General features: G+C 33.4%; 1 pseudogene; it reads right to left on the reverse strand.

Moving 5' to 3' along the window:
- Nucleotides 1-567: 567 nt before the first annotated feature.
- On the reverse strand, nt 568-4,936 carry LOC121229704 (aquaporin SIP1-1-like; annotated as a pseudogene).
- Nucleotides 4,937-12,180: the final 7,244 nt, after the last annotated feature.

The following is a 12,180-nucleotide window of genomic DNA, read 5'->3' on the forward strand; positions in this document are numbered from 1 at the left end:
CTCAACTTTGACTAAAATAAGAAAACAGCCATTAAATTTTGAAAAGTTACAACTTAATCACTAAACTTTAGAAAAATGATAAATTAGTCACCCACTAACGTTTTCTATTACAGGCCTAATGGAACAGGTGACGTGACTAGTTAACTTGCCACGTTGGACATGAGGAGCTGAATGGTCTCAATTTTAGGGGGAAAAATAAATAAATAAAATTACAAAGAAAGATTTTTTAAAGGAAGTTGGAAACTTGAAATATGATATTGTAGTTGAAATAGAGATTTTGTTTAGGAGAGAATTTTGAATTTGAAATCCAATGAACCAATTGTCATTGGTAATACAATTATACATACAAGAAAAAGTGAATATGAACAAGCCTATTATTGACCAACAAATCTCAAGTAAAACCTTTTTTTCCCTTCCCATACTTACATAGGAAGCCCCAAAACAACTCATAGTAAAGTCAATAGCACATATCAGAGCAACAATACTTTAATTAAAAGAGTCAATCAAAACAAATGATAAGATAATTTAAAAAGGGAATCATATTAGCAAACCATATGATAAAAAAAAAGAGGCTTCTATCTTGGTTGGTCAAAACCAAAACCTCCCATAAAATGAACAAAAAAGAATAAGAAAACAATAGAGAAAAAAAAATAAAAGGTGAGCAATGGGATACACCAAACTAAAGCATATTCCATTTAGCTATTAAGATTTGGAACTAAAGAGGGAACGAGAAAAGGAGGGGAAACGGATCCTAAGTCAGCAACTACTAAAAACACCCCAAAAAAACAATTGAAAAGGAAACTTGAAATCTCATATATGAGAATATGACAGTTAAAATATTAAAAATATAGGATTCAGGCTTAGATTTAGAGCTTTAGAAGTTAATTTTGAAAAATCTAAGTTGACTTTAGGGTTTACAAGTTAAAAAGGAATGTTGTCAAATTTGGGAAGTTTCTAAGCTTATTGATAGCCATGAATAGTGGTTGCCGCCACGAACTACTAAAGCTACAGTGACAGAATCACGATCGACATCTCTATTTTTTTCTCTTCTCCTTCTTCTATTGCCTAGCCCAATTAGGGTTCTTAAATTGGGGCCATTTACACCGTGGAATGATAGGTCAACTTTTCATTACAGACGTAACGAAAAATGGTTACTAATGACTAGTTTATTATTTTTCTAAAGTTTAGGGATTGAGTTGTAACTTTTCAAAGTTTAATTACTTTTTTATTATTTTAATCAAAATTGAGTAAACATTAGTGTAATTTACCCTAATTATTACATAGTTCCAAGCTTTGGTAAAACTTAAAGAAGATAATCCTAAGATGATGAATAAGGTAAAAGCAGGCAAAATGGAAATGTTTTCATTAGAAATAGAGAAGAAAATTTTACATAAAAATCAAGCTTTTTTCTCGGTTGATGATAAAGGAGAAAGCAAGAATCTAAAAACCCAAGCAGCCAAAGTTGCCCCAATCAAAGGACCCATCCAATAAACATAATAAAGCTCCCAAGAGGTATACCAATTGTTAACTTATGCCCATCCAAAAGCATTTACAGGATTCATGGAGGGTCCTGTGTAATTAGCCCCTCTCCCAACAAATCCCACTGTTGATATCGCCATCAACAATAGCTTAAGCAAAGGGTTGTTAGAACCACTTACCAAAATCACCAATAGAGCTAGGCATAGCCCAAATGTCAACAACCTTTCAATTAAAAACCCTGTCTACATATCTACTTTCAAATGTCCTTTAATGGTTTCTTTATATTCCCTTGGAAGAACCCCCAAAATCGTCTTCACGCCCACCACTCCACCGGTGGCTTGCAAGGAAAAACGCACTACCATGGAAAGGGTAGACCAGTCTTTCTTGAGGCCAACGGCGTAGCAAGAGAAGAAGTCAGTGGGATTGAAGGTGGCGCTGCCGAGAGCGTTGTCGATGATGGTGAAGATAAACATCATAAGGCTGACCAAGAGGGTGGTGATGAAGAAAGCAGCCAAAGGGAAGGGTCGAAGGCTGAGGAAAGCTATAATTTCGAGGGTTAGAATCCCAAAAAAAGGATGTTGAAAACCCACATGGATGTTAAAGGCGCGTCCATCATGGCTGACTTGATGACTCCCATCTTTAAACAGCTACACTTCTTCTAGGGTTTAGGGGGGCTTTCCTTTTTAATGCTAAAAAATGCATAACAAATAAATACCAAGATACCAACTACTGATCTTTGGCTTTATACGATGTAGTAGTAACTTCATGTGCTTCTTACGAGCTAATTTTTTTTAGCGAAGTTATTGGTCAAATTATCAATAAAATAATTAATGGGAATATATTTTAAAATGTTTTATAAACTCTGATTACTTACTAGTCAACCATTACTAGTTCAAATTACTCTGAAAACTTTTTTTTTATAAGAAGAAGGTTAAAACTACAACTAAACTAGGCAAGGCCAAGCCATGCCAAATTTATCATCGTGCAGCAATCGTGGAACTTCATCCAGTAGTTGCATGAAAATATACCTACCTAAAGGCCTTGAAAACGCCATTGACGCCAATCTACCAGCTACCTTATTGTCTTCTCTGAAAACATGTGTAATATAAGCCATCCAAGATAGTTGAAGTAACCCCTTGATAGCTCTTAGTATTGCTGAACGATAGTGCTCAGTTGAAAAGGTTTGAATCAATTGGATGGCTGCAACACTATCCATCTCAAGAGCCACCTATTTCAAGCCTAAATTCCAAGCTACTTGGAGGCCTTCAAGTGTACCCTAAAGCCCAGCACTAATAACAGAGCAATATCCAATATTTTTAGAAAAACTAGCTACCTAATTACCATGTTGGTCACGGACTAAGCCCCTTGTTATAATGTTCCCAATCTCAATACAAATAACACCATCCATATTAACCTTGTGTCATCCTTCCCGCATGTGCATTCCAACTAATGAGTCTGCATGTTTTAGCTTGTCTATGCATCAAATGACTTACCATTCCATGCTTCGAATGAAGAAACATGTCTCTCATCCGGTAGCTTTTCTCCAACATACCTTCCCATTCAATAAAGTCTATATTAAAAACATAATTATTCCTCCTAATCCAAAGGTGCCAACAAATGAAACCAAATAAAGTCTTCCATTCATTAGGGTCACATGCAAAATAAACAGTAATCAAAATGTTGACCTCGAACCATGCTTCCAAATTGATGGTGAAAAATTCATGATTCTTATTTGGCTTTACCACCAATACCTATGTCGACACAACTGGAGTACATTACCGCTATACATGATTTATACTTTCTATCGAATCACCACAAACCTTGCAACTCGTATCAGTAGTAAGGTGCTTTCTCAATCGACATTCATTAGTAAGGACTTTGTTCATATATGCTAACCAAAGGAAGATACATACCTTGTGAGGTATAAGAAAGTGTCAAATATGATGCCAAATTATGTCCCTATTAACCAAATTCGGGCCACAAATAGTAGAGTAAGATGAGCAAATAGTAAATACAAACTTATTATCATATCTCCATCCAACAAAATCATCCACATCATGATCAGACGAAAGCTTATAGGTAGAAATACTCTTGATTACTGGAAGCGACAACACCAACGTAAACACATCCCAATTCTACTCCCCACTGGGAGGTACCATATCCTTAACAGGAACATGTTCATAAGGAATGTATAGGGGTTAGGTGCAAACATTAATAAGAGGACCCCATTCCTTAACCCAATTACCTTTCCAAAAGTCTACATTCATGCATTTCCTTACATTCTAGATAACACCATAAAAAATCTTACTCCAAATACCACAAATTCCATTCCATATCCGTGACGCATTACCCACATGTAAGGATGTAGGTAGATTTTCCCTCCACTTATATTTGGTTCTAAGAACCTAAACCCATAACTAATTAGGTTTCTTAATAAGATTAAAACCAATCTTTCATGAGGAAAGCATCATTTTGACAGTCAATCTTCTTAAAGTCAAGGTACACCATGTTTTGGAACCTTGCAGAGATCATCCTACTTGACGAGATTTATCAAGTTCTTATCCCCAATGTGTCCCTATACAAAGTTATGAATAATTTCTCCATTTCAAAGTAAACTCCTTTCGGAATAACAGTCGAATACATAGCATAATTAGGGATAACTACTAACATTGCTTTGGCCAATGTGATTCTACCTGCTAACGAAAGCACCTTAGCCTTCCACCCCACTATTTTTTTCCTCATGTTATCAATAATGTATTGAAAAGTATCTTTTGTCACCTTTTGATGTAAAAGCAAAAGACCTAGATACTTCCCTAAATTATCAACATAAGAGAACCCTAAGTCACAACTGATATTCTTTTTCAAATCATGGGAAACATTTTTAGAGAAAAAATGTCTATGTTTTCTGTACATTAAAACTATAGCCAAAACTGGCGTAAAAGCTCTTTAGAACCCTTTTCATAATCAACATCTAGTCAACTGACACCTCACTAAACAACACCAAATCATCTGCAAAGAAGATATGAGAAATACTAGAAAAATTCCTAGAGAGCTTTATAAGTTTCCACGCCCCTTTCTAGACTTAATCATTTATAGCTTGAGCCAAACAGTCTATACAAAGAACAAAAAGATGGGGCAAAATAGGATTACCTTGCCTTGTGCCTCGAGATGGGGTAAAGAAATTAGAAAGATTTCCATTCTAGATAACTTGCATGGTAGAGGAACTAACATAGTGCATAATTAGTTGTTGAACAGTACCTAGAATGCCAATATCAGCTGAAACTATCCTCAACGAAGCCCTAATTGAGTCTGTCATAAGCTTTTCCAAGTCAATCTTAACAATTATCCATCATTTTTTTTTGAATTTTCCTATGTAGAGTGAATGATCTCTTGTACAATAATAATATTATTTGTTATACTTCTTCTAGGGACAAAACTTGATCTCAAAAGGACCCATTTTTGCATCAAAGGCTTCAATCTATTGACAATGACCTTTGTTACAATTCTTTAAAGAATTGTACAAAGATTGATTGGTTGAAATTGGGAGAGAGATTCATGATTTTCCATTTTTGAAATCAAGACCAAAAGGGTACGATTTTCTACAACACTAAACCTGATATCTCACTTGAGCCCATGGTTTTAAATTACCCAATTCTACTAACCTGATTTTCGGGGTGTGACAGTTATTCTTGCTATTTTCATTTTTATTTCTTCACTCTATTATTAGGCATTCTTTGTGAGAGATTGAACCTTTGTAAATGAGGTTTTGGCTGAGTGATTATAACAAATTGGAACTAACTATTGGGGTTGCAATTATTTCTTTGTGTAAGGGTAGATTCGGCTTTAGCCAATAGGTGGTTGAATCAATTGTGGAATGAAATCATTCATTGAACAAGGCTCTCTAGAGTAGGATTGTTTCCAAAATGCATTAACAAACGATGTGTGCAAATCTCTCATTACTTCTCTATTTTCATTTCTAGTTAGTTTTTTGTTCAAACTTGTGTTTGAACATGTGTTTAGGCAACAATTTTAACTAGTTAAAAAACTGACAATTAACAACCAAACGGGGAAGGCTTCGGTGGCTTTTCCAAATGGTGGATTGAATATTCACATCTTTCTATAGTGAATGGTGCTAAGAAGAGAATTGAGCTTCTTGCGAATCTTTGTAGAAATATTCAGACCGCACACAATGCCTATATATATATATATATATTTTTTGAGAAAAATAGGTGACCCAATCTCAGTGTGGTTTAAATATTTAAAACAAAGCTTATGAAGTCTTAGAAATTGCTGAAGCAAAGGTGCTTGGAAGCTCTATCACTTGAAATGGCAGATGAAACCTAAGCAAAATGTGACTAAAATTAATTGTGATGTCACGGCTTTCTTAGAATCGTTTGGTAGTAGATATAGTTGTTGTTGTGAGGGACTGAAACAGTGTCTTGATTGGAAGTGAAAGTTCTAGAATTTATACCTCTTCAACGTGGATGACAGAAGCTTTGGCCATTTGACTGGGTGCTTCCATTGTCGCTTGCTACCATTGGACTAAAGTGGAGATAGAATCTGACTGCAGTGATCTTATTTCATCTCTTAGTCTAGTTTTTGTAATTTTTTGAAATGTCATGCTGTGGAACTGGATATTGAGGGCCTTCTTAAGTCGATTGAGGTCTTGTTTCAGTGTATTCAGGTCTTGTAAGTACAAACGTGAAATCACTTTAAACTAAAATAGCTTAAATAAAAAACAGAAAATCAAATATATCTGAATGCATCAAGGACATGATAAGACTTAAATTCAAAATAATGAAGAAAATAATTTAAATTTGAAGTCTTAAAATTCAATTCCTCATCCTTAACTAACAAAACCTCATTGACTATAATTATCTACTTAAAAGAGTTTAAGCTTAAATCCTTTCACCCTTTAACACCATAATCAAAATTTGAATCTCCTAGCCAACCCAATGTTTAATAATCTAAAAATTAATACTATTAGTTGGAAGTTTTTGACTTGATGATTATTCTAATTTGAGTTAATTAAAACTCTTATTGATCAAGATAAAGGGAGATGATAATTCAAATTTATTAAAAAAAACTCAAATAAATTTTAAAGACCAAAACATTCAATTTAGTTGAGTAAAATTGTAATATCCCAAATCCAACCTAGATATTACGGTCGGATTGTGGAGGTTACATAATATTTGAAATCACTAATGCTTAATTTTGGTGAAAACCCACTTTCAGTTTAAAGAAAAACTAATTTTAAATAACTCGTAGAAAAATGTATCAATTCCGAAACCCATGAATATTTTGATGAAAATCGCATTTACTTAGCTTTACTAAACGAATCCAACTTATTTAATTCATTTGCGAGATAAAACAATCAAGTGAAATTCAATAAAACTTAGTAGTGGAAAACTTTGTAACAAATTAATCTTATAACCCTTGTTTATTTTAGTTGCCTTGACTTAAGCACCGATTAAAGTTAAAACTTTTGCAAAACAAATGCCAAAGTAAAGTTTAACGTCTCAAAAAAATTTTAAATGTCCAAAAGTCTGAAAGTCCATAAAAGAAACAAGTCCAAAATATACTTAGACCAATATTTGTGAAATTTGAGCTCCAAAATTATTGTCCAATCCTAAACTTGAGGATCACTTAAAATGAAACAAACAAATGCATGAGCTTTACGCCCAGTATGTGAATTGGCCCATATATCGTAGTATAGGTTAGAATATATCATATTGCATATTGGTGCATATCTTGCAACACATTATAGCATATCAACTTTCATAACGAAGCATAACTTATAAGATATCATAGCATATTAGATTTCATATGGAAACATATCTTATAACATAACATATCCTACCCTCATCTGCTATACATCATCTCCGTCCAACTGATCACACCAATTAGAACTACGAGAGTTCATCCATCCAATCACACCAATATGTGACGGTATGCCACTCATAATATGCAGTTGAGCTGTCAAACAAAAATTTGCAGTCTAGCCGCCATAATTGCAATAATAACTATCATATCACACTTCCTCCATCAAATCATAACCCACCCCAATGCATATATATAGCATAATAACATACAAATGTAACTCACAAATCATATAGCATATACAACTCATGTACATACTTATCATATCGCATTATTATACTTATTGGAACTTACTTAACATGATTCTTACACTTACCCATGTTTGTTTACTAAAACTTCTGCTTTTCTACGCCTATATAATGCCCATGGACCAATTTTTCAAGTCTCTTGATCAGCCCCTAAAATAGGCCAAAAAGGCCCACACGGCCTAAAAGTCAGCCCATGTGGTCCACACAGCCTACCTGTTCAGACCGTGTGGTACTGGGCAATTTCGAAAACAGCCCCTGTTTCACAATTTTCTCGAATTTCGAACGAATTTTCGGGTTAATCTCACATACCTAATTGTTTATTTGATCGGCTACACAGCTAAAACTCACAAATACCTATAATCGTTCATTAAATCACACTAATTAACCGAGATAAAATCCATCTAAAATCACATCCTTAAACCGAAATTTCAAACCCTAAACCAAAATTCAATTAGTTCTCTAAAACAACGTCCAAAAACCGAGCCTACTCTATTGGAGGGTCTTGATTTTCACACCGTTCTCCTAATCCAAAACTACAAAAGCATTAATCTTAACATTAAACGGAAAACATACCAATCAAAATCCCACTTTGTCCAAAAACGAACTAGAACTTAATAATATCAAAGAAGCAGAAAAACATCAAGCGAAACTTACGCAGTGTACAAAATACATTCCAAGTGTAACGGAACACCCGAAAATAATTGGTAGCACTCAAGATTTAATCAACAAAGAAGGAAGAGCTCAAAGAAAAATAAGAAAACAAGGAGCAAGAAGAAGGGGAAAAACGACAGACTCGAGGAAAGAAAGAAAATAAGGTAGAATTGGTGAAAAGCTTGGACGGTTGGTAGCGGGAGAGAAAATAGGAATTGATAAATTCAAAATAAAAATAAAAATATTTACTTTAATCCTAATCCTAATCCACCAGATTTTACAGAATCTGAATGAAACTCAACTTCCAAGAACAAAAAATTCACAATGATGCACCACATGATTTGAATACATGACTAGGGAAGAGGATAGAACCAAAAGTTAACAAAATTCTTAGGAAAGGGTTTGAACCCAAAACCTCACACACACCACCACAATACTCAACCTCTAATTCAAATTAAATTACTTAACATAATTTAACATTCCAAATTTATGAAATTCTGCGCGTTACAAAAGTTATATCCCATGCTACATGAATTCTCTCCAAACATCTACAACTATGTATTGAATTCTATATATAAAACTTGTTTTTTTTTTTAGTTATAATTTACAAGGTCAACTAGAAGAGTTCATACTAAATGTATTAGTATGAGGTTTTAATTATCTAAATTTTAAGATAGATTCGATTTAATCATTATTCGTATCATGAGTTTAGTAATAAATTATTTTCTGGACAAAGCTTTGCTGATGTAAATTAAGGCTAAACTCTGAATTTTTTTATGGTTTTTTCTCTTTTATTTGTACTTAAACTAGTATTTTATGTCATAACTTGTAATCATACCCAGTATCATAACAAGTTGTTGCAACTAAACATAGTAACACATTTGATCCTTTCACCCTTAATTTAATAATATATGTTATATAGTAATTGATTCAATAATGTATGTGGCTTCTATTCTAAAGATTGAGCTTATGTATTTGATTAAATTATACCCAATTTTCCTACTTAAAAACCTAGATTTGAATATTCCATTCACCCTATAACCTAAAACTAAATGTTGAGTTGGAATTCTCCATTCATAGGAATTGATTCAATTATCCTATTGGAAACCTAATCACCATATAATCCAATAATAAGTGTTGGGTTGGAATTTTGATAATTTCATGATTTCCTATTCATTTAAGCAGCCTGTAATGATTTTGAGTTGGAATTTGGTTTGGATTGATATACAAAGATGCTTAGGGTTTGTCAGAATGGATTTTGTGTATTGGGATAAGGGGACATAATAAGATTTGGCAGCTCTTCTCTTCAATTTTGATTCTAGAAATTAAACAGCAAAGGTGACATCCCATGTGATGCCACATCTTATTCCCAATCACACAAGAAATTCTATTCTATCAATTATCATTTCACTCTTAACTTGAAGTTTAATTTAATTTACTCAATTCCTTAAGAAAATTGCATCTCATACACTATCTGCAACCTTTCTCAATCCTCAAACTATACCACATACTTTGTAAATTGTCACACCAAATTTTTATTTTTTAAAAAAACCACTCACCTGTTCAATATAATATTTATTTAGAAATTGTATCACTATTATTTATAAAATTAAAAATATAAATTAAATTAATGTCACGAATCAAGTAAACTAATTCAATTAAAGAAAAAATAAAAAATAATAATTTTAAAAGGTTATATAAATAATTTAAGAATTTAAAAAAGAAAAATATTTAATATTCTATCAGTAGAGTTTTTAGACTCCACAAATAGACAAATATCCTACAAAAATTTAATAAAATATTAAAAAACACATATTAATTTATTAAATATATAAAATATTTAAATCTTACTAGTAGTCATTTCTAGAGAGGCATTGATCAGGTCATATTTATAGAGAGACAATCCTTGGACCACCACCTATCTTTATTTATTTTTTTATTTTTATTACCAACTTGATGTATTATTTTTCTATTTAGTCTCCTAAAAGTTTGGTTTTATGTGCTACTATAAATGTTAAATATGACTTCTATTTTTGGTCAAATTTAAAAAATAATCTTTCAGTTAAACTCTGTTTACTTGTTTCAATCAAACACTGATTAGTTTAGATTATTTTATTATTATTTGACCTATGAATTTAGCCTATAAATAGGCTCTTTTACAACCTTAGAAAAATACACCCATTAGAGATTAGAACTCATAATACATTTAGAGAATTTTGTGTTTACGTTTTAAGGGTTCTTTATTTTCGGGTTTTCGGGGTTTAGTCTTTATCTACATCTTTTGTATTATTCGTTCTTTTGTCATCATAGTAAAATTATCTTTGCCGTGGTTTTTTATCCTTTTTGGAGGGGCTTTTCTACGTTAAATTTGTGTGTTCAATTTCTTAATTTATTCACCTATTTTTCTTGTTCGTTGCTTAATCGGATCGATCCTAACAAGTGGTATCAGAGCTATTTCAATTTTCATATATCAACTTATTCAGATATGACAACAACAAGGTTTGAAATTGAGAAGTTCGATGGTGAGACAAATTTCAATCTGTGGCAAGTTCGGATGATGGCAATTCTAGTTCAATCCGGTTTGAAAAAAGTTGTTACTGGGAAAAAGCCTGAGAATCTAAATAAAACAGAATGAGAAGAGCTTGATGAAAAGGCTTTGTTTGCAATCCAGTTTTGCCTTGCGAATATGGTATTCCATGAGGTATTGATGGAGAAGACCTCATCTGCCTTGTGGAAAAAGTTAGAAACTCTTTATGCGACTAAGTCTCTGGCTAACCGTTTAGTGTTGAAACAACGTCTATTTACGTTTCGCATGAACAAAGATGAGCTTCTTAGAGATCATATCAGTCAATTCATTACTCTTTTAAATGATTTAAAGAACGTTGAGGTTCATATTGATGATGAAGATCAAGCTATGCTATTATTGTGCTCTTTACCTCCTTCATACAAGTCTTTCAAGGAGACCCTAATTTATGGCAGAGACAAACTCTCGTTCGAAGATGTGAAGGGTCATTTGTTGAGTAGAGACAAACTCGACAATGAGCTTCATTTGGATAGCAAGACAAATAGGCAAGCTTCTATTTTGGTAGCATCAAAGAAACGAGACAAAAGGTGTCGCTATTGTAAAAAGTTAGTCACGTCAAATCAGATTGCTATAAACTGCGAAATAAAAGAGCTGCTGAGAGTAACGAGGAAGATGTAGCTGGTGCTAATTTGATCGATGAAAATGGTGATGATTTCTTGTTAGTGTCAACAAGCGATAACTCCAAGCTCACGTCTGAGTGGATCCTAGATTCAGGATGTTCTTCCCACATATGTCCCAATAGAGAATGGTTCTCCACATACAGTTCAGTTGAAGGTAGAGTTGTACGCATGGGAAATGATTCATCTAGTAAGGTAATTGGTATTGGTACTGTTAAAATTAAGATGCAGGATGGGACGATTAGGACACTCTTAGATGTCAGGTATGTACCTGATTTATGAAAGAATCTCATCTCCTTGAGTATTTTAGACTTGAAAGGATGCAGAATTAACATCGAGTCGAGCGGCATTAAAGTATCTTGTGGAGCTCTCGTTTTGTTAAAAGGTAAAAGAACAGGCAGTCTTTATATTCTGGAAGGTTCTACAGTGACCGGTGAAATCGGACGTCCCTCATCTGTTACGGAGTTGAAGTCAACTCGTTTAGAGCGAAGGCAACTTGGTCATATGAGGGAAACAGGTATGACCGTTTCATTGAAGGGAGGTTCTCTTTTGGATGCAAGTTTTGAAAATTTAGGGCATTGTGTTCGTGAAAATCAAACTCGGGTTAGTTTTGATTTAACAGTGTACAAGTTGAAGGCTAGAAGTCTTCTAGTTTCTAAGCACAAATTCGTCTCAGTTAATTCCCTGCATAGTTCAAGATAGGCTCATAGCGGATTTTGGC

The sequence above is a fragment of the Gossypium hirsutum genome, chromosome A05 (genome assembly GCF_007990345.1).
Source record: "Gossypium hirsutum isolate 1008001.06 chromosome A05, Gossypium_hirsutum_v2.1, whole genome shotgun sequence".
NCBI lineage: Eukaryota > Viridiplantae > Streptophyta > Magnoliopsida > Malvales > Malvaceae > Gossypium > Gossypium hirsutum.